Consider the following 22762-nt stretch of genomic DNA (forward strand, 5'->3'; position numbering starts at 1 on the left):
GTGCTCTCTGGGCTGCTTGCTGGTACCTGCTGCTGCCACTGTAATCCAAGAATGACAATAGCTGCCAACCAGGGTTGCTGGTGGCTGCAGCCTCCCTAGAGCAATACACATGAAACCTGAGTGTCTGGGGACCTATCGCTTTGGCTCTAAAGCACGGAGCCATAGGCCCCAGGCTTTCAGAGTTTTGAGGTGTGAGCCTCTGAGTCACCAATCAAGCCTCAGCTCTCAAATCAGCCTTGCCAGCAATGAAAGGGGGTGAGCATCTGTATAGAGCCAGCTGATTGGCTGTAGGTTATCTCAGTACTTAAGGGTGGGTCAATCTCATACATTTTCTAAGGCCCTCCCCCTAAAAACCTTTAATGCTAGAGTGGAAAGAGTTTAGTAGTGAAATTATATTTTAGAGATTAAATTATATTTTAATCTCTGTCTGGAGTAGAGATAGCCCAAACCAGACTGGGGACTCAAAGTTTGAGAGCTTCCAAGAGAACCAGCTCAATCCAGGTGCTTTCCAAACTCTGAAAGCCTGTTAGGAATTCAAACTAGCATGGCGTTTGGGAGGAGGGAACCCCACATCACTTGCGGAGTAATAGTTAAACCACACATCAGGAGGGAGCAGTCCACACATTTGATACTGGGCCACATTACTCATTCTGACAGGGTAACTTCCTAGTGTTACCAGGGAGACCACGGTTTCCTTTTGAGTTCTCCATCGTATAAAAAAGGGAATTTAGAAATCCACACAGAAGGAAGCATAAGGACGGTTTTACTGGAGTTCAGGAGAAACACAACAGGTCAGACAAGCCACAAATCTTCACAGCTTCCTGGAGGAGAGACAGAGATGGGACAGAGAGAAAACCAAAGGCCAAAGAGCGGCAAAGCTTCAGAGAAAGAGCGAGAAAGTCCCGCGTGCCAGGGAACACATGCTTAGAATTTTGACTAGTAACTGAAAAAGATACCATGAAAGGAAAAAGAAAAACTGTGCTTGGCTGGGGATTTAGTTCAGTGGTAGAGCGCTTACCTAGGAAGCGCAAGGCCCTGGGTTCGGTCCCCAGCTCCGAAAAAAAAAAAAAAAAAAAAAAAAAAAACCAAAAAAAAAAAAAAAAAGAAAGAAAGAAAGAAAAACTGTGCTTAATGCTGGGGGTGATGGTCGGAGTTCAGAGGGCACCGGATTCTCGGAACTTGGGTTCCAGGAACCACACCAGGGACATAGGGTTAGAAACAGAGATGGCTGGTTCAGAAAGGGAAAATACTCCCAAGAATAGAAGCGGGCTAGTGGGATGAGAGGGAGCCCAGAACGCATTAGATCACAAGGCAGACCATACTTTATAGGGCCTTTATACAGTACTCATCTCTCTAGTTTGTACGTAGAGGGCCTTCTGCAAGCATGCTCTGTTCATTAGATGAAGCTGAGGTGAAGCCCGGCTTCCAGCCTCCCTCTGCGTACTGACTGAGCATGCTCTGTTTGACTCATGAAGCCCAGTTAGGGAATGGTCTCCAGCTCATTGCCTGCCAACTGGCTTGTTCCTGTGTTAATCTTGAGCGGTCCCTTTCCAGCCTCTACTCTCCTGTCACACTATGAGATGGTCTGTTTTGAAACGTGCAGTCTGGGGTCTTGAAGCAATTTGGTAAATTGGGAAAGAGAAAATTCTTAAAAAAGTTTTTGTGTTTGTTTTGGTTTGTTTTAGGCACATGGTAAGGCTTGTGATATCCTGGCAGAGTCTAAAGAAGCCAGAAATTATTTAATAATTTGTTAATACAACAAAGGCACTGGGGTCTTAAGTCCTCTGGCTTGCAACTGATTATGTAAACAGTTTACTGGAAGTTTACACGGCTAAATCCTGACTCAATAAAAGCTTATTCAATAGCTTTTGGAACAGTCATGCTTACCCCCTTTTTTTTTCTTCCTCTCCTTCTGCAGCTAAAGGAACAAGAAGAAATGACTGAGAGTAGAAAATAAAAGTGAGGATTACCCCTCCCATCAGTCACTGGCTCATTTCTCCCAGGTTCTACCCTCCTCTCCTCCCAGTTCATCATCCATCACTCATGATTAGGACCCCCACATGCAGACCAAGGTCTGGCATAGACCAGAATAAGGAGCTCAAGCAAAAGGGCAAAGGTCACAATTTTAGGAACCACAAGCTCCAGCTGCTGAAGGCCCCAGACCACACACACACACACACACACACACACACACACACATGCTTGCCTTTCCAGAAAGCTGGGGAATCTGAGGTCTATTTCAGTTGAACAGCAAATCTGTGATTGTGTGACCTCTGGTGCTTTGGCCACTTCTGGGGAAATCTGGAATGCACATTTGATTTTCCCGTCAGTAGGGACAGCCTGATTTTCTTGTCTTTCCGTGGGTGCTACATGGTTCTGTGGCCTTTGGTTTTCTTGTTTCTCCCCTGGTTCCATTCCTCGAAGAATGTGTGATCTCCTCCATATCCCCAAATCTATCAACATACCCAGTGACCAAGCTTCTTGCACACTTAGCACATTTTGTCCTGTGACAACGGACAGGCTTTTCTTAACCTGTCTTTTCTTCCCAGTTTAAACAGCCACTGGTAGCAGGACTGGAGGCCTCCTGTCCCACCACTGAAAGTCCTAAGTGTCTAGCTCAGTGTCTGCACAAAAATAGGTCCGCAAGAAAGAGCTGTTGAACTGGGTTAATTAGGAAGTGACAAGAGGTTCCATCCACCCAGCCACTGCTGCTCAATGGCCTATCCAACCTCCCATTGCAACAAAGCCAGGCACTTCTAGGACAAAGGGCCATGCCTTGGGTGTCTTGAGGATGACAAAGGGACACTTTTTGTGTGAAAAGTCAGCTCTACAGTTTAAGCATCCTACACCAAGCCTGGGAGTGGTGCTTGATCTTCATGGTCAACTTGACTGCACTAGAACCACCTAAGCGCACATCTCTGGCCTTGCATTTGAGGGCGTTTCTGAGAGATTTAATTAAGTGGGGGAAGACCACCTGGATATCGGTGGCACCACTCCATGGGCTAGGGCTCCAGACTAAATAAAAGGAAAAGCTAAGCAGCTGGAGGAACAGCTCGGTTGCTAAAGTGGTGGCTTTGCAAGCATGAAGACCTGAGTTCAAGTCCCAGCACCTAAGTAAGAAGCCAAGCCTGCACCTGTGATGCCAGGACTGGGGAGGTAAAGGCAGGAAGACGCCTGCGATTCACTGGCCAGCAAGCCCAGCCTCATTGGTAAGCTCCAGGGGCCAATGAGAGATCCTGTCTCAAAGGAAGTGGGCAATGTTGCTGAAGATAACACCTGGGGCTATCCTCCAGCCTCCACCAACACACACACACACACACACACACACACACACACACACACACACACACACACACACACACACTTTTTTTTTCATCTTTATTAAATTGGGTACTTCTTATTTACATTTCGATTGTTATTCCCTTTCCCGGTTTTGGGGCCGACATCCCCCTAACCCCTCCCTGTCCCCTTCTCTATGGGTGTTTCCCCCCCATCCTCCCCCCATTACCGCCCTCCCCCCAACAATCACGTCCACTGGGGGTTCAGTCTTGGCAGGACCAAGGGCTTCCCCTTCCACTGGTGCTCTTACTAGGCTATTCATTGCTACCTATGCAGTTGGAGCCCAGGGTCAGTCCATGTATAGTCTTTAGGTAGTGGCTTAGTCCCTGGAAGCTCTGGTTGGTTGGCATTGTTGTTCATATGGGGTCTCAAGCCCCTTCAAGCTCTTCCAGTCCTTTCTCTGATTCCTTCAACGGGGGTCCTATTCTCAGTTCAGTGGTTTGCTGCTGGCATTCGCCTCTGTATTTGCTGTATTCTGGCTGTGTCTCTCAGGAGAGATCTACATCCGGTTCCTGACAGCCTGCACTTCTTTGCTTCATCCGTCTTATCTAGTTTGGTGACTGTATATGTATGGGCCACATATGGGGCAGGCTCTGAATGGGTGTTCCTTCTGCCTCTGTTCTAAACTTTGCCTCCCTATTCCCTCCCAAGGGTATTCTTGTTCCCCTTTTAAAGAAGGAGTGAAGCATCTGCATTTTGGTCATCCTTCTTGAGTTTCATGTGTTCTGTGCATCTAGGGTAATTTGAGCATTTGGGCTAATAGCCACTTATCAATGAGTGCATACCATGTGACACACACACACACACTTTTAAAAATAGAACTATATAAACAAGTATGGTGGTGCATGCTTTTAACCTCAGTAGTGAGGGGAAAGAGACAAGTGGATCTCGGTGTGTTCAAGTCTAGCCTGGCTATATACTGAGTCCCAGGATAGCCAGACCTATATAAAGAGACTCTGACTCAAAAACAAACAAACAAACAAACAAACAAAAAAACAAAAAAACAATATAGTCTGAGCACCAACGTTCGTCTCTCCTGCCTAACTCTGGATGCAATGTTCCCAGCAGCCTCACTTTCTGTCACCACACATCTCTCACCGAGCTGAACTACAACGCAAAACTGTGAAGGAGAATGACCCTCTCCTTCCTTAAGTTGACTCCTGACAGGCATCTTGCCACATCAACAAATAAAATAAGTAATATATCATTCTACCGTATTGGACCATTCTTGAACTGTCCCTGGGGGGTGGGGTGACTCTAGCAGGGTACAGGGGTACAGAGACAATCCTAGCATCACCTTTGCAATAAACGGAGGCTCCGTGGCTGTCTCAGGGTAGGAGAAATAAAAAGGAAGCTCTGCCTGCAACATAGGGCAATGACAATGACAATTCAGTCTTTAGATAAAGCAAGGGCAGTATATTTCCCAAGCCAAGTCCAACTCGTGCTTTAGACAAGGCCATCCTTTCTTCTCCATGGTATCACTGGACTTTATATAGTTCAAAAATATTTACATACACAAGCATACACATATATGTACATATGTGCTCACATGGAGCCAAATGCATGCTTCTGATACATTACCCACGAAGTAAACTTATCGTGAGGATCAATGTACCACCTCAGCAGTGGGGGACAGAGACGGGTTGAAGGTGGCTTAGATTTAGCAGGAAACAGACAAAACGCTTGCAAGAAGATTTCTGTTCTCTGCTTATTCTCTGAGGGACAAACTTTTCCAGAGCAGAGACCAAGCCTGACTTTTATATCTCTCCAACTCCACTGCTTGGTGCACAGTACTAAGTAATGAAGTAAATGAGAAAAGTGGACAGCAAAGTGCTATGTAAGAAGACAGAATGAGGTATCACGTCAAACAAGGGTATTAGGAAAGCACTCAGAAAACAGCATAGAATTTGGGAAAGGCTTCAAGGAAGAGGTGGCATCTGAAGAGGATTTGAAAGGTTCCTGGTGTTTAAAAGGCAAAAGTGACAAAGATCAGAATGACAGTGAGGGGGTTGGGGATTTAGCTCAGTGGTAGAGCGCTTGCCTAGCAAGCACAAGGCCCTGGGTTCGGTCCCCAGCTCTAAAAAGAAAAAAAAAAAAAAAAAAGAAGCTGTTTTACTTGCCTGACTGTTACGAACAGGATTTGCCTGAAAAGCAGAATGACAGTGAGTCCTGTGGGTAGAAATAAGCAGTAGATATACACATGTGTATATGTGCATTCAAATATATATGTTCACATGAGTGCATGTGTACATGTATGTATGTGTGTATGCATGCATGTATGTATGTGTGTTCATGTGTGTGTGCACTAAAATGTGTGTGTTCACGAGTGTATGTTTGTGCACGTGTGTGTACATGTATGTATGTATGTTCATGTGTGTGTTCACTAAAATGTGTGTATGTGCACTTGAGTGTGTGTATGTGCACTTGAGTTGGTGTTTGGGAGAGAGAGAAAGAGAGAGAGAGAGAGAGAGAGAGAGAGAGAGAGAGAGAGAGAGAGATCGGAGACTTCTACATCAACAGTGTCCAGGATATTGGGGAAAGGTGAAATTTGGAAGACATTGTAGGAAAGGCAGCAGAAGACTTTAGATGCCCCAGGGAGCTTTGAAGGAACTTAACTTTATCCTGTTGGCAACTATGAGCCAGTGATGGGCTTTGGCTGGGAGAAGAGTTCACTGAGATGCTTGGGGTGCATTAAAAGGATGCTTTTCTGCATCACATAGACCTTGAAGGAGCCTTTGAGTTCACTTTCCAACACTGAAGTCAACTTATGCACAAAGAGGTGGATATCAAAGAAGGAGGACAGAGAGGAGCCAAGAACTAGACACAGCCCCTTAGTCAGCACAAGGAAACTGACCCACGAGCTTCTCTCCTTTCTGCAGGAGAAGAAGACAATGCTATCTGATATCTCACTCTAAGGGCATACTCAGCAGAACAGAGTGCATTAGCTCTGGATATGCCTCTGTCTTCTGAGGCCAAGACAAATAAGGCTTAAGAGAGACTCTGCTGTAGGTGACTAACCATCCCTGCCATCTGTCACCAACTGACCAGCCCCGCAGTGGACAGACAGTTCATGGAACTAACATAGGCTCTGAGGCACGAGGAGTCACATATAGAAAAAGCCCCCTCCCAAGACCATGTGAGTCACTTAAGGAGTCAGAATAACTTGCAAAGAGATAAAATGTAGCAACTCCCAAATGCCAACCCTTAAACTAAGGAATCTGCTTTGTAATAAAAGAAAAAGTCAGAAACCTTTCAAATGTTTCAAATTTTTTTTTGAAAAAAAAAATGTATGGGAAAAATTTTCGGATGAGGCTCCTTCTGGTTCCCTGAGTTGACTGTGAAGCCTTTGGATAGGTTTGTGGGAGGTCGTACGTTGAAGAATAAACAAGATTCGGCTCTGCATGCTCAGCATTCAGAATCGTCAGCTAAATTACAGCTCATTGCTATTGAGAACCAAAGTTTCTCCCCACTGTGTTTTTAAGTGCCTGTTGTACTTTACTCAGACGAACGATATATTTTTTTTCTAGACTTATTTTCTAGTCAGCTGTCTTAATTAGCTACATTTGGCTTCATCTTTTGATTTCCTTAGTTGTGAGAGCTCAGAACAGCAGTATTTGCACATCTCTTATTATGTGACCACCCACACTCTTCATCCCTTGTCTTTACCACTTCCCCAAGGCATACACTTTTATTTGTGGAATGATGTCACAGGTGAGGCGGGCACAAGATAGAATGAGGCCTGTCATTGGACAAGAAGGAAGGATGGGCGGGAGAAAAGTTTGAAGGAAGAGGAGGAGACTGGAACGGAAGAGAGGAGGGATGGAGAGAGAAGCTGCCACCAATGGAGAACATGGAAGCTGAGGTTAGGATTCCACGCTGTACCTTTACAGGTTGTTATGAATGTTCTTGAGGGATGGAGGTATATAGGGCTTTATAGGTTTAGGTGGGCAATTATATCTTAGCAATTGGATCGAAGGTTATTGGGTTGTGTGTTCGTTCATGCGCAGATTTAAGCATAAGAGAGTGTGCGGCGGCTGGTCTGGGCCGCCACGGAGTTGGGATGTGTGCTTCTGACAAGATATCTAGCAGATATCTTGGGGCACTGCAGTGCCGGATCTAGTGGGGGATAAAAGACAGCATTTTCTTTTTTATATTTTTACAACAACATTTATTTACCAAAACCACAGAAGAATGAACCAATGTCAGGTCTCTTATCCACGTGGCCGGCGCCTAGCATGCCCCATGATATTAACCTGAGTAGACAATGAATCTCTGAACAACCAAATTCAGACCGTGGCCGCTGAGTTCCATCATAGCTCGCTCTTTGCAGATATCTCTTTTTAACCTAATCACAGTGCAAAGCTAAATATGCGAGGCCATCTTTATTCTCTCATTTCTTCTACAACATAACCCTGCCCACCCAGTAAGGAAACGGACTAGGGACCAGAAGCCTAGAATCACTGTCAGCTGACTGAGCACGTCATCTGAGCCAAGTGCCTGTTTTTACCTCCTAGAATTACTACAGGGTTTGAATCTGGCAATTTATATAGTCTCCTTCAAGGCCTAGGCAAAAATATCACTGTTGCTCTAATTTTATGCCTAAAGTACTTCTACTTGGGAAGGGTTATCTGTTTTACTAGAATGCCCTTAGCTACCCAGTTACCTAGAAGGCTGGTATTAAGACATTGTCTCCAACACCCCTATTCATTGATAGGCACACACACACACACACACACACACACACACACACACACACACACTTTATTCTCCAAAGAACTAAGAACTATTCTCCTAGAATTACAGACTTGCAGACTGTCCAACATTACAACATTCTCTGTTTTGTTTTTTGTTATGTTTTTTTTTCTCTATTAAGAAAAGCCCTTTAGAGGGCAGAGTGATCCTTGAGCAGTTAGGACCCCTTGTTCCTCTTGCAAGGATGCCCACGTATACAGCCGGCCTCTGCTACTTTGTGAGTCCTCCTTTCTTCCATCATTCTCCATCCTTTCTCTACCCCTTCAACCCCCTAACACTAGATAGAGAAAGAAGAACAGAGGGGGAAGGGGGTGATGTTATCTTTAAACTATTTCCTGCTGACTAGGGGTGTTGAATTCTTTGGGGATTTTCGCCATCAGGATATCTAATGTCCTTTCCTTGTTTCTTCTTTGCTCGTGACCACTTAATAAGCCATGACCATAGCAATCAACAGCAAACAAGCAACAACCCCACAATAAAAACAACCTCTGAGGACCCTAGCATTTAATACTCTCTCAAAAGTCCCCAAATTTCCAAACATCACAATTGCAGAAACTATCCACGGCTGGCAAAATCACACCTTTCCTAGAGCAAGAGGCAACTATATCATAGTCAGCTGATGTGGGCCATCTGCGGCAGCCCCATATCTTACACCGGGGATTAAAACAAAAACATATCCTTATAATACTTGTTTTTTAAAGAAACTAAAACTCCAAAATGGTCACTACACACATGGCTATTCATAGCTGTCTGTAACTCCAGCTCCAAGCGATCTGACGCCCTCTTCTAACCTCCGTAAGCATTGCACACACACTTGATGCATTTACACACATGTAGACAAAGCACTCACACACATAAAATATAAACAAACAAATAAGTAGATGAATGAATAAATAAATCTTTAGGGGAAAGGGGGAAAGGAAAAAAAGACTGGAGAGATGGCTCAGTGGTTAAGAGCACTGTCTGCTCTTCCAGAGGTCCTGAGTTCGAGTCCAGCAACCATCTATAATGAGATCCGGTGCCCTCTTCTGGCATGCTGACATACAGGCACAACACTGTATACATGATAAACAAATCTTTTTTTAAAAAGGAAAAGGAAAGAAGACCTTATATTGATAGGTAAGGCAATGTGCTAGGCCATGAAAACACACTGTAAACTCCCTGGAAGCTAAGATTATCTTACAGAGGGGTGAAAACATCTGTAACCTAGCAAGAAAATGGAGCATTTCTCCATGTGTTAGTTCTCTGAAAAAGATAGTGATAGTATGTGCATGAATACATAGTTAAGCTTTTAGTAATACTCATATATAAATAATTAGCATGTAAATTATAGATTATGCTTTCCTACTAATCAAGAAGTCTGGCCAGACCTTTGACAACATACATTACAATTTACTCAAACTTATGTTTTAGTTTGTTAAAAACGATTAGCCTGGGCCGGAGCCATGACGCAGCAGTTAAGAACACTGACTGCTCTTCCAGAGGTCCTGAGTTCAAGTCCCAGCAACCACCCGATGGCTCACAATCACCTGTAATGGGATCCAATTCCCTCTTCTGGTATGTCTGACAGCTACAGGGTACTTATATATAAAACAAATAAATCTTTTTAAAAATTAGCCTAAAATTAACTATTCAATTATAATGTTACTGAATGTTAGCATATATTCAATATATCCACTATATGGAAAACATTTTATATGCTGTCTGTTTCAACCCAATTCTTCCTTTCACTGTGAAAAGTAACCATAGTTACACCCATTTTACAAAGAGACAGAGGATCAAGCGCTTATCATACCTTGTCCAAAGGCTTGCAATCTCTTGACTACAAAGATATTTTTCCAGTCCACTACTAAATCCTTCTAAAATTCTAATTCTATCATTTTGGTCTCTTTATGACCCTGCTACCTTCCAAGATAATAACCATTAGCCTAACACATCATTCCATGCTAAGAGAGGCTTGAAGTATTGCCTGGGACCATCAAATGAGCACACACTCATTGAAATCTTCAGAACAAACCATGAACAGCCTACATCTGAAAATTCAGTTGCAAACTGGGGTGCTTGAATAGGCATGGCCCCCACAGACTCATACGTTTGAAAGCTTGGCCTATGGGGAGTGGCAGGATCAGAAGGCATGGCCTTGTTGGAGGAGGTGAGACCTTGCTGGATGAAGTGTGTGTGTCACTATGAGGGTAGGCTTTGAGGTCTCCTAGTGCCCAAGCTCTTCCCAGTGTGAAATAGTCCCCTTCTGCTGCCTAAGGATCAAGATGTAGAACTCTTCGGTTTCTCCATGTTTGTCTGCACGCCACCATGCTTCCTGCCATGATGATAATGGATTAAACCACTGAAATCATAAGCCAGCCCCAATTCAATGTTTTCTTTTTTTAAATAATTTTATTTTTCTTGGGTATTTTATGTATTTACATTTCAAATATTATCCCCTTCCCCCCCCCTCCCATACTTCTCCTCCGTCCCCCTGCTTCTGTGAGGATGCTCCCACTCTCACCCACCCACTCCAACCTCAACACCCTGCATTACCCTACATTGGGAAAACAAACCGTCACAGGACCAAGGGATTTTCCTCCCACTGATGCTGGACAGTGCCATCCTCTGCCACATATGTGGCTGGAACAAGGGTCCCTCCGATGTGTACTCACTGGTTGGTAGTTTAGTCCCTGGGAGCTCTGGTGGAGTTTGGTTTGTTAATATTGTTGTTCTTCCTATGGTGTTGCAAACCCCTTCTGCTCTTTTAGTCTTTTCTCTAACTCCTCCACTGGGATCCCCTTGTTCAGTCCAATTGTTAGCTGCAACCATCCTCATCTGTACCAATAGGGCTCTGGCAGAGTCTCTCAGGAAACACCCATATCAGGCTCCTGTCAGCAAGCACTTCTTGGCATCAGCAATAGTGACTGGGTTTGGTGGCAGCATATGGGATGGATCCCCAGGTTGGGCAGTGTGTCTGGATGACCGTTTCTTCAGTCCCTGCTCCACCCCTTGCCCCTGTATTTTTCTCCCATGAGTATTTTGCTCTCCTCTCTAAGAAGGACTGAAGCATCCAAATGTTTTCTTTTAGAAGAGTTGCCTTGGTCATGGTGACTCTTCACAGCAGTAAAACCCCAACTAAGACACAAACCAGCTTTGCAGGCTTCCGGTGCTCTCAGAGAAGCCTCCTGATTTTACTGACATCACCAAAACTGTTTTTCAAGCAACCCTGATCAGTATCTGATCTTGTGTCGAGTACATCCCTGTTTTATCTGAGACGGCGATGGTCACACGGTGTCATAGGCCTGTGACTGGTAGGGACTATTGGAGAAACACTTTGAAATAATATTGGCAAGTGCTGAACCAGGACACCACACACTTATTGCACCTAAAGAGAGGGGAATCTGGGAAAGACCCAAAGGAATTGGTACCAAGAAGATTTAGGCTTAATTTAATCAAACCACCAAAAGAAAAAAGTATGAAATCAATAACTGACCACAAACTATATGTGTGACTTCGTTATCAAATATTTAATGAGGTAGGTTCTGGGCAAAAACGAAGGGCCAACTCATCTGAAGGGATGATTTACTTGGGGAATTGTGTTTTTACGTCAATTCCTTAGAAGTCTCGGGATGCCCTAGAGACCACTAAGATGTCTCAACTAATAAAATGGCTTGCCACCAAGTCTGAAAATATGAGTTCAATCTCCAGAATCTGCTTAGTGGAAGGAGAGAACTAAATCCCACAACTTGTCCTCTGACCTCTGAAAGTACACCAGTGGCACGCGTGGTGGCACGCGTGGAGACACGCGCACACACACACACACACACACACGCATGCACACACGCACACACATATGCATGCAGACGCATGCACGCATGCACACATATGCATGCACACACGCACACACATGCATGCAGATGCATGCACGCATGCATGCATGTACACACATGCACGCACATGCATACACATACGCACGCACACTAATTAACTAATAATATCCCTATTTATTCTGCTTATAAATTATAGCACAATAAACCAAAGTATACACGTCCAAAAGTATATCTTGCAAGCGTGGGTTTTTCTTAGAGGTTTTGTTCGGAATTTATAAAGTACACCTTCTCCAAATTTTCTAACCAATCAGGCTAGATGGAGAACAGTAGCGTCAACAATGAAAATTAACTTCTGAAGGGGCAGCTGAACGCTGAGAACCAACATCCACGTGGGCTAGGAAACCCTGCACCTAATTAACAGGCTTCCACCACGGAAGACAAAGCGGGCCTCAAATGCGGAGATTCTGAGGGTTGCTAACTCGCTCAGAATCTTCGCTGGATCAGAATCTTCGCTGGAGTTCCGCATACACTAGAAACTCAGCAGTGTTTGTGGAAGCTGTGGGTGCTGCTTTGAGAAAATCTCACAGGGCAGTTTAGAGTTTGAGGCCAGCACCAATTCCCACAGTACAGCGTATCAGATCATTGTAGAATCTACCCACAGTACACCCACTGCTCTATCTGAGGGCTCTCTTCGTGGGCCTTAGACACCAACAAGCTGACTGAATGATGGAGCCGCCCCTCAGATTCACTTTCAGTAGCTCTAGGTTGGAGGGAGCCTACCCCCCACCCTGTCCCCCATCCCACTCCCCGGTGACCTGATATTTCAAAGAAGCTTCTAAAACCTGGAAGCCACGCTGCTTTGAGGTCCTCTTCCACTCTAAGAGTCTAGCCTCTAGCTAGGGGCTAACGCTGCGACCCTTGAATACAGTTCCTCATGTTGTGATGATCCCAACCATGATAAGTTTTTCCTTGCTACTTCATAACTGTAATTTTGCTACTGTTATGAATTGCAACTTAAATAACTGATAAGTAGGATATCTGATATGTGACCCCTGAGAAAGAGTCATTGGACCCCATCCCAGGTGGGTTATGACCCACAGGTTGAGAACTGCTGTTCTAGGGACCTCAGTTTCCTTTAGTGGCAATATTCTCTGAGCCTCGATCCTAGAACCCAAGCAAAATCTGCAGAGGAAGAGAGTCTCCTTACACCCTGAGTCTCAGGCTGGGAGCTGTGCACCCCACACTCACCAAGGCTTCCTGGGGTCTCCAAGGATCCTGGAGCAGCCTGCACTGCAGCCCTGTGTCCCCCGTGGAGCATGCACCTAGCTGCTGACTGCTCCGGGGCAGGTGCTGAGTGAAGACCAGCAGCTCTTTTAAGTCAGCGGCCGACTCGCTCCCTCTGCCCGGCTCCCCCCACAACCACCCCCCCTTGATCTGGCTCCCCCCGGGACTCTCTAAAGCTTGGCAAACTTGAACTCCAGCGGTCAGAGGCTTCCAGCTGTCTTTTGGCTTGGCCCACTGCACGGGTCTCAGGGAAGCCGCATGAAATTGGCAAAGCAGAGTTTCTCAGAAATCCACAACCATCTCAGCTGGCTCAGAGGTCACGGTGGCTACTGGGGCTGAGGGGTCGCTTTATGACTCCTTAGGTTAGCAATTCCTCAGACGTAGTCAGCAGGGAAGCAGAGAAAATTTCCTGGGAGGGCCATACATACCCTAAGGAGATCAGGATAAACACAAAAGGCTAGCCTCAGAAGCAGCTGCGGGTTTTAACCTGGGATTTCTGGATGAGGAAGGGGGTGAGGGGTGGTGGGAACGAAGGCGTGCTTAACAGGTCTGGAAACATGGGCTATCCTTACTTAGTGTTAACATTGGGTTTTTGTTTGTCTTCGTGGACATAAAGTTATGCTTGAGATTTCACCTTAACACCCGTAAGACACCTGCTGGAGTTACTTGCAAGGATTAAAGTCTGTCATGAGAGACTAGGTCTCCCCGTCTGAGCAAACACCTCCGGAACACCCACACCCACCCCTGCCCCAATACTGCCATTGCTTCTGATGTTAGACAGTTTCCATGTGTGTCCCTATGAAGAATGAGGAGGGGACGGGAAATGAGATTGGAAACCGGATGACTTAAGAATTTTTTTACTTTTATTATGTCGTTTGCTTTTTTTCAGCGAGAACACAACATTCTGTAAACAAATACCAGCTTGGGTTTGCATTAATAAGAACAAAAATTATTATGTGAGAGTAAGATAGTTTGTCCTCAAAAAAAATGTATCCCCTCTGCCCTGAACCCACTCACTACCGAGTTCCGAGTGATCTGCGCAGGATGTCCCGGTATCCTGAGTGTGAGTGTCACAGCTTGCTCTCCAGAGGAGTGGTACATCCTGTCCAGGCTTGAACAGTTGTTGACCACACAGTGAAACACAGAGTGACACCTGGTGGCAAGAATATTGGAAAGGCAGAGCTGAGGGACAAAGTCAGCTTCTAATTCACACTCACGCCAGGCCCAAGTGGAAGCTTTACGGCTGTTGTGTCCACGCTCCAAGGGAGCAAAGATTTATTCGTTGGGATCACCTTTCCGAGCAAAAGATACTTAAGAAAAAACAGAGGCCCACCTGGATCAGAAAATTGCAGGAGAGTATTATTGTGGGAGGTTTATTTGCAATGCAAACGACACAACTACGATCTCAGTTTTACAATCGCCATATGAAATCAAGTGTCTTTGGGGTTCTGTTGCCTTTTCTGGAGAAAGAGACATTTCCTGTTTCCTTTTTCTTCTTCTAAAACCGAAACAAATTTCTCCCGAAGAAACTGTAATGTAAAACCCATCTTCTCTAGAGAATTACACTCATTCCAGTAAAGATGCATTAGCTGAACTCGGACCAAAACAGTGGAGTTTGGAGCTGAGCAAATGAAGGCACCCAAGCAGGAAGAACACTAAGCCGGGATTCCTAATGCAGGGGAGGGACTCTGATGAACCTAAATTCCTTTGCTAAACTGGGTTGCATATTATCTTTTCTCTGGAAAAGAAAGGGGTGTTGAATGAAAGAGACCCAGATTCATCAAGTACAAAGAGGCTTTTGAATTTTTCCCAGACGTTATCATTACTGACATTTACTATTTGTTAACCCAGCCTGCACAGTGCCTGTCTACTGCAAATGTTTCAAATTGAGAACTACAGCACAGTGCTAGATGCTAAACTCTGCTCTGTGCTCCTTCATCCCCACTGGGAAACATAGGTGAAGCTTAAAATCCATGTTACCAGAAGTATGCAAGACGATTTTGGATGCAGATGGCTTGACTCAATTATGATGCAATCAGAACTCTTAAAAGAAAACAAAACAAATGCTTTCTCGGTGTCACTTGGTCATGCCTGTGATAAATTAGATGGGTTAATAATGGGCAAGACTATGGCTCCATTTGTCAAGCATCTGCCTTATTAAACCGACCACCTGAGTTCAGATCCCCAGAACCCATGGGCAAGCAGGCTGCATGTGTCTTTAATCCCAGAAAACCTATTGAGAGATGGATGTAAATGAAGGAGAATCTCCAAAAACTCACGGGCCAGCTACTCTGGCAAAGGGTCCAGTGAATGAGGAAAAAAAAAAAAACTCAGATTCAAACATGGTGGTAGGCAATGAACGAACCCAAGATTATCCTTTGACTTCCCACCCCAATACACTTTCTCTCTCTCTCTCTCTCTCTCTCTCTCTCTCTCTCTCTCTCTCTCTCTCGCTCTCTCTCCCTCTCTCTCTCTCTCTCACACTCACACACACACTCATTCACACACATACACTCACACACACACTCATTCACACACATACACTCACACACACATTCACACACATACACTCACACACATTCACACACACACTCATTCACACACACACTCACACATACATTCATATACACACACTTTTAAAATTATAACAAGTGTTTACTCATAACTAAAGCCAACCTACTTTCCTCTGATTATTTAATAATATTGGAATATAATCTGCTTCCCCCTCTCTATGCTTAAGGCACCCTGAAAACAAGTATAAGTGACTTTGCTTCCTCTAAGAAATGTTTGCTCCTGAAAGACAAGGCTGTAGCTCTCCAAAACATCTGGCTTAGCAATAGCGACCAGCTTACCCGAAAGACTCACTTCCGCTCCTTCCTCTCCCCATTTCCAACAACCCAAAGCCAGCAAGCCATGAACTCTACCCAAATGCAACTCCTTCCCTAACTTGTAAACCCCACCATCCAGGCCAGGACCTTAGCCCTGCAGACCCCCTGACTCCCTTTCACCAGGACCCTGAAGACTCTGTGTCTGCTGATCTCATCTTTACTAATCACGTTTGTCCGATCAGCAGGGCATAGGTCGGTTGCTAGGGTGCTTGCCTAGCAAGCGCAAAGCCACGGGTTTGATCCCTGGCATTGCCCAAATTGATTGTAGTGATGCAACCCTGTAATCTCAGCACCTAGAAGATGAAGCGAGGAGAATCAGAAGGCCGCTGTCATCTTCAGCTATCAGCTGAATGCGGAGACATAGAATTGGAGGCTGGACTAGGTTACATGTCTCAGAAAGAAAGAAAGAAAGAAAGAAAGAAAGAAAGAAAGAAAGAAAGAAAGAAAGAAAGAAGGAAGGAAAGAAGGGAGGGAGGGAAGAAAGGAAGGAAGAAAGAAAGAAAGAAAGAAAGAAAGAAAGAAAGAAAGAAAGAAAGAAAAAGGAAGGAAGGAAGGAAGGAAGGGAGGAAAGAAAGGAAAGGAAAAAGTCTGATACTGCGGGCGACCTGTTGGCGTGCCAGTGAATCTGGCTCTTGGCAGCACACTGTCACTTGCGTGTGTAATCCGTGTTACAGAAACACAGAGAAGGGTGAAGGCGGCCATGAGGATGACTTGGCACAGTACGGTCAACAGAGGCTCGATGGGATGGCGATACCTACTAGGTCTTCGAGAGTCTCGAGTCCAACGCTGCAAGTCTGGAAACTGTGAAACCCTCTTCCCCCAAGAACCATCAGAAATAGAAAGTTCATGGATTCCTAACTGAAAGAAGAGCAAACCCCAGCCTCCCTCGGTGCTGAAAAAAAATTCTCTGAAATTCGAGAAACCTGAAGAGAACCTGTCTGGTCCCACAGGGGAAGGTGACTAAAAATGCCCCCCTAGGATTGCAAACCCCAAGTCTCCATGAGTCGGCCAGCAAGAGTACTAGCCACTGGCCTCGCTAAACACTTTGAGCCCCGTTGCAGGTGTGTTTCCTTCATTCTGGGTTTAAAGCTAATAAAACGATATTTCTTTTAGATCTTACTGAACAGGAATAACAACTCCATTATAGATCACTAAGCTGTTGGGAAACACACGATTATACTCAGGCAGCATCTTCCAAACTAGGATGTGAGTTTGGGGAGGCGGCAGCTCTCAGTTCACAAACAGCAAGATGAGGATTTAAGATGAGGATTCTGGACTAATCTGCTTTGCTGGCAAAAGGGAGCATAATAATATTTGCTACACAATGCCTCAAAGGGAGCATAATAACATTTGCTACACAATGCCTCAGAATAAGACCAAATCATGCACTTGGAAAGTGTGTGCTCTGTTACGCGGTGTTACTTCTCTGGCTGTCTGATTTGGAACGAGTTACTTGAACTTGTTTTTCCTCTAGGTTTCAGTTCCCAGAATTGTCAAATATACAATATATTTATGTTGTCGTTCGTTACAGATCTGTTACCTCTGCCAGCCCGGTGTGCATCGTGTAGTTAATGCTCGACAAACACTACTTTGTTCCCACTTATTCACCTGGTACCTTGTCCTAAACAAACACCACATCCCCCTGTCTGTTAGGACGGCACATTTTGCAGGAGGCACAGAATGTAATAATTAGCAATTTCACACCCAATACCAGACACTGTTATTTTAGAAAAGCGTTCCTTATGCCGGGATATTTTAGACATGGCAGAATCCTGGGATGACTTATGTTTACATTTGCAAAAGCCTACAGGACACAGGGTTATTCTAAAACAAACTGCAAGGGCAGAGAAGGTGGCCCTGAAGGAAGGAAAGAGCATGGTGCCCCCCTTCCTGATCCAGGGGATGCTACAGGAGTCCAAACCCAGGAAAGGCACACCAGTGTCACAGATAGCCCGTCACTGGTGCTGTGCTCACTGACTGGCAGGCCATCCCTGTTACTCCCTAGAACCTGCGAGCACAAGTCTTCATTCCCCAACGGCACGCAAGAAAACAGGGTTGGTTCTAGATACACCTGGCTCAGCACCACGATGGAGGAAGAATATGGGTGCCCAGCAAAGGGGAAACTAACCTGCAGAGAAGATCCAGGCACAACTTACAGCTTCAGATTTCTGCTCCTGACCCCAAGGTGAGCAGCAAGAGTTTGGTCTCACCAGTTTCACAGTCCACCAGAAGTGACAGTGAAATTAGGACCCCATAGTCTAGAGAGGGAAACCAACATCATCAAGAAAGGCCTAAGGCAGAAACCCAGAAAAATATGTTCATGTAATTTTAAGACACAGAGGACAGGGGCTGAATATGTGGCTCATTGATAGAGTGCTTCCCAGGCGTGCACAAGGCCCTGGGTTCAGTACCAGCACCTCAAAAAAAAAAAAAAAAAAAAAGGTTGCAAAGGACAGAAAAGAGGTGGAGATAATGTGGAAGCCAATCAGTGGGACAGAAGCTCAGACAACGCTAAACCCATGTAGCTTGTGCTCGGTGATTACCAACCGCGAGTGAGTTTCCAAGTGCTTTACAAGTACCTCTTACGTGATCCGGGTTGTTTCTTCCTTGGCTGGTTGGTTGGCTGGTAGGTTGATTTTGTTGTTGGTGGTTTTGGTTTTTTTCTTCGGTTTAGTTTGGTTGTTTTTTTTGGGGGGGGAGGGGATTGTTTTTGTTTCTGTTTAAGACAGGGGCTCGCTGTATAGCCCTGGAAGGCCTAGAACTCAAAGAGATCCACCTGCCTCTGCCTCCCAGTTCCTGAGGACTAAAGGCATCCACCACCATACCTAGCACTTATATGATTTTTAATAAACCCATCATCCACCCCATATTATCTCTATATCCTTCTATTTTTTATATAAACCCCCAATCCTTTTCTCTCTGACTGCCAGTTCATTCATTCAAAAAAAAATTTATTAAAACCTACTGTGTTCTGGTCTCTGCTTTACATACTGGAGACACGGGGTTGAGCGATAAGCTAGATTCCTGATCTTGGAGCGCCGAGATAAGAAGCATCTGAAGGACTTTGGAGCCCTGAGCCTGCTGAAGAAGCCACAAAAGCACAGGATTCTCTGGCACCGAGGTCAGGGGTGAGGAGAGGCTTTGGGATGAGAGTTCCTCTGAGAAGCAGTGAACTTGAAATTTAGCTAAAGTAGCCCCAGCTTTGCGAGGGTCAGGCTCGACATCTCCTAGAACAAAGGCAGTGGAACAGGACAGACCTCGGCATTTCCTAGGAACTGACAGAGCTCAGGATCACGGGGAGAGTGTGGGTGAGGATTTGGCAAGCAGAAAGAAGAAAAGAAAGTGATTAGGGCTGCATCCAGCTGGGCTTTGCCAATTATATTAAAAATGTGGGTTTTGTAAGAATTATGGTGGGGACTTACTATAGAATTTATTGGAAGCATTGCTGGGGGGAGGGGGAGGGGGAGCATGGCTTGATGGATGATGGGAAAGCTTACAGAGCTTCTGTGGGTTGGGGAAAGGATGATAGTGTAAACATCAGAGCACCAGTTATCAGTGAGTTGGGTATCCAACACATGATGGGAGCCAGGATGAACGCCATCAGTGTCATGATTCAGTGACACCGGTTTAGGCTGATTCTTGCTTCCCTCTGTCTTCTGCGGAGGAGTGGCTGGCAGTATGTAGCGTGTCCCCATGCGGCCATATTGGCTAGTTTCCCCACATCTGTCCATCCCTTAATAGTGCGTCTGGGACTCATGGAAATACAGCCTCATGTTCCCCAGAACCCCCAGGTTCCTGGAAGCTGCTGGGCTGCAGGATGAAGTCCATCAGCCAGATTAGCCCATAGGGGGTTTTCTCTGAACAGTTGAACGTTTACCTCTCTTCATTCACAGCTTTGTGCCCCTTTATCTTTAAACTGAGCCTCAAACTAAACAATGCGCTAGTGGTAGTAATTCCAGGCATTTTTTTTTTTTGTTCTTTTTTTCGGAGCTGGGGACCGAACCCAGGGCCTTGCGCTTCCTAGGTAAGCGCTCTACCACTGAGCTAAATCCCCAACCCCGGCATTTTTTATTCTAATATTTGCATGCTCATATATATATATATATATATATATATGTGTGTGTGTGTGTGTGTGTGTGTGTGTGTGTGTGTGTATGTATATGTGTATATATATATACATATATATATATATATATATATATATATATATATACTCGCCTTACTAATCAGATTTGGAGGTAATCAGTTACAACCCATCTCCAGAGATGGAGACTCCGATTTGAGTTTGAGTGTCTGTTTTCACTGGCCAGATGGTCCATTCCTCTTGCCTATGAAACTCATGGTATCAGGAACCAAAACGAAGTATGAATTTGCTGTCAAGGTAAGAAACCAGGTCCGCACTGAAAAAGAAAGGGAAGCCAGGGATATGTTTGGTAAAGATGTGGTATGGTTGGCCAGGGGGTGGGGGTGGGGTGGGATGAGAGTGGGGGTGCCTCTGTGGGCCCACGCTGAAGCATCCCTTCTCCCTGAGATATTAACCAAACAAGAGATACAGTATGGAATAAAGTCTATTTAGGGCATGGGAAGGGGCGTTGAGGGAGTAGAGATAGAGAAAGGCAGAGAGACAGAGAAAGGCAGAGAGACAGAGAAAGGCAGAGAGAGGGGGAGAGACACAGAGAGGGAGACAGACAAGGAGACAGGGAGATGGAGAGGGAGACAGGGAGACAGGGAGACAGAGACAGAGATGGAGAGTAGAGGAGTAGAGGCCGGCCATGAACATGTGGAGAGAGGAGTGGGGGGAATGGGGAGAGAAGGAACAGAGGGGAAGGAGGGTAAGAGAGAAAGAGAGAGAGGAGGGGGCAAGCAGCCCCTTTTATAGTGAGTCAGGCACACCTGCCTGTTGCCAGGTAACTGTGGGGCAGAGCCTAGAAGGAATGTTAACACTCGCTGCCATGGTGGCCCCCATAGCCAGCCTGGACAGACCCCAGCAAGTCTCCGTTTCCATAGGAAGAGCTCATGGGCCACAAACCTCCCATTGTCCCTGAATCCTATTTGCTGGCACATGAATGAGAGAAGTCACCCTGGAAGGAGAAACAACCCAGGAAAAGGAAGGCAGCTTGAAGGACTCAGGGTGACGATTATGGGACACACAGTGTCCCCTAATGTAGCATCCATTTTTCTTTGATGTGCCTTAACCAGCATTCTAGAGCTTTTAAGTTGTGTTTTCTTACTAGATACCCCAAACCCAACCCTGTCCCTGTCCCCACCAGAGAGAGGAGTCCCACAGGCCTTCAGGGAAGAGTCAGACGGGGGAGGGTGACCTTCAGGAGGCTGAAGTGTGCCCCTCCTGTAGTATAGTCCATGCCTTTCACAGGCATAGCGGGGTACAGGAGAATGAAGAGTTTGAGGGGCTATGCTAAGCTACAGTGAGCGCAGAGCAGCTGGACAATTCCAGGTTCCAGATGGAAGGCTAAACTTTAGATGTCTAACAAGCTACCTTAAAGGCAGTCTGACTTCAAACCCACGTAGTTAACTGTGTGTGGGCATGGCTGGTATGAGCATGAGTGTACAGGTGACACCACACACGTGTGGAAACCAGAAGACAATTTGAGGAAGTAGGTTCTCTTCCTCCACAGTGAGCGTCCCCAGGATTGGACTCAGGAACTCAGGCAAGGAAGAACCTTGCACCAGCCCAAAACACAGATCTAAACAGCAATAGGGCGAAGTTCAACTTAGAGCCAGGAATGTAAATGGAAGTTGTTTAGGTGGGGAAAAAAGTAGACGCAAGCCTACTTTCCCCTAATTTACAAAGAAACCAAAGCTAACCTGGTATGACCCACACCGTCCACATTGACATACACCTTCACTCCTTAACAAAGCTATATGCATGTGTGTGCCTGCTGATATGCCACTAGCTCACTCAAATGCTCCCCTAAGAGAGCTCTTTTTAATCCTCATCCCCACTCAGCGAGTAGCCAATCCTGTCTCTAGAGCAAGGTCTCTCCAGCTCTCCCTCCCTCCTTCTCGCTCTCCCTCCCTTCCTCTCACTCTCCCTCCCTCCTTCTCGCTCTCCCTCCCTCCTTCTCGCTCTCCCTCCCTCCTTCTCGCTCTCCCTCCCTCCTTCTCGCTCTCCCTTTCCCTCTTCTCCTTTCTCTCCATACACACAGCACAGCTTATCAAATTACATCATGATATAATTTTATTTTAATTTTCACTGTATAGAGGAAGTGTACATGGCATTGTTTAAAACATACATTTTCATATACGCGCACACAAATACTATTCTAGCAAGGTCCTCTCATTTCTATGCTGAGCCTCGATTTTGCTCTGAATTCCTGAATCTTCCTTTCTCTATCTTCGGAGACATTTTCCTAACTGTATTACTGCAAAAAGAGATGTCATTTGGTGGTAGTGGGGGGTGGGGGGGCGCCACATCGTTAGCCACAGTTCTTGATCTAGGGACCAGCCTTGCCCAAGTTTGTTCTGAGAGGCCAAATCTTTTAAGTCCAGACTCCATTTTAGAGAACCTGATCTAAGTTTGAATTCAGGTAAACTAACAGACTGGTACCAAGTTGCCCCACAAAAAAAACCTAAGTCTGTAGGCCAATCCATCTCCAGGTTACAAGTCTACCCCCTACCTAAGGACCACCAATGCAGAGGGGAACAGAAATCAAGTTTATGATA

The 22762-nt window shown here is 45.5% G+C and overlaps 1 protein-coding gene across 2 annotated transcripts in view; it reads right to left on the bottom strand.

Moving 5' to 3' along the window:
* Col6a5 (collagen type VI alpha 5 chain) overlaps nucleotides 1-13348 on the bottom strand; it is a 100538-nt gene extending 87190 nt beyond the window's left edge. For both annotated transcript variants that reach the window (XR_015628039.1, XM_087564210.1), the window contains exon 1: nucleotides 13155-13348. The gene's annotated coding sequence lies outside the window, so the exon portion shown is untranslated. The remainder of the gene's footprint in view (nucleotides 1-13154) is intronic.
* Nucleotides 13349-22762: the final 9414 nt, after the last annotated feature.

The sequence above is a fragment of the Rattus norvegicus genome, chromosome 8, assembly GCF_021556685.1.
Source record: "Rattus norvegicus strain SHRSP/BbbUtx chromosome 8, alternate assembly SHRSP_T2T, whole genome shotgun sequence".
Taxonomy (NCBI): domain Eukaryota; kingdom Metazoa; phylum Chordata; class Mammalia; order Rodentia; family Muridae; genus Rattus; species Rattus norvegicus.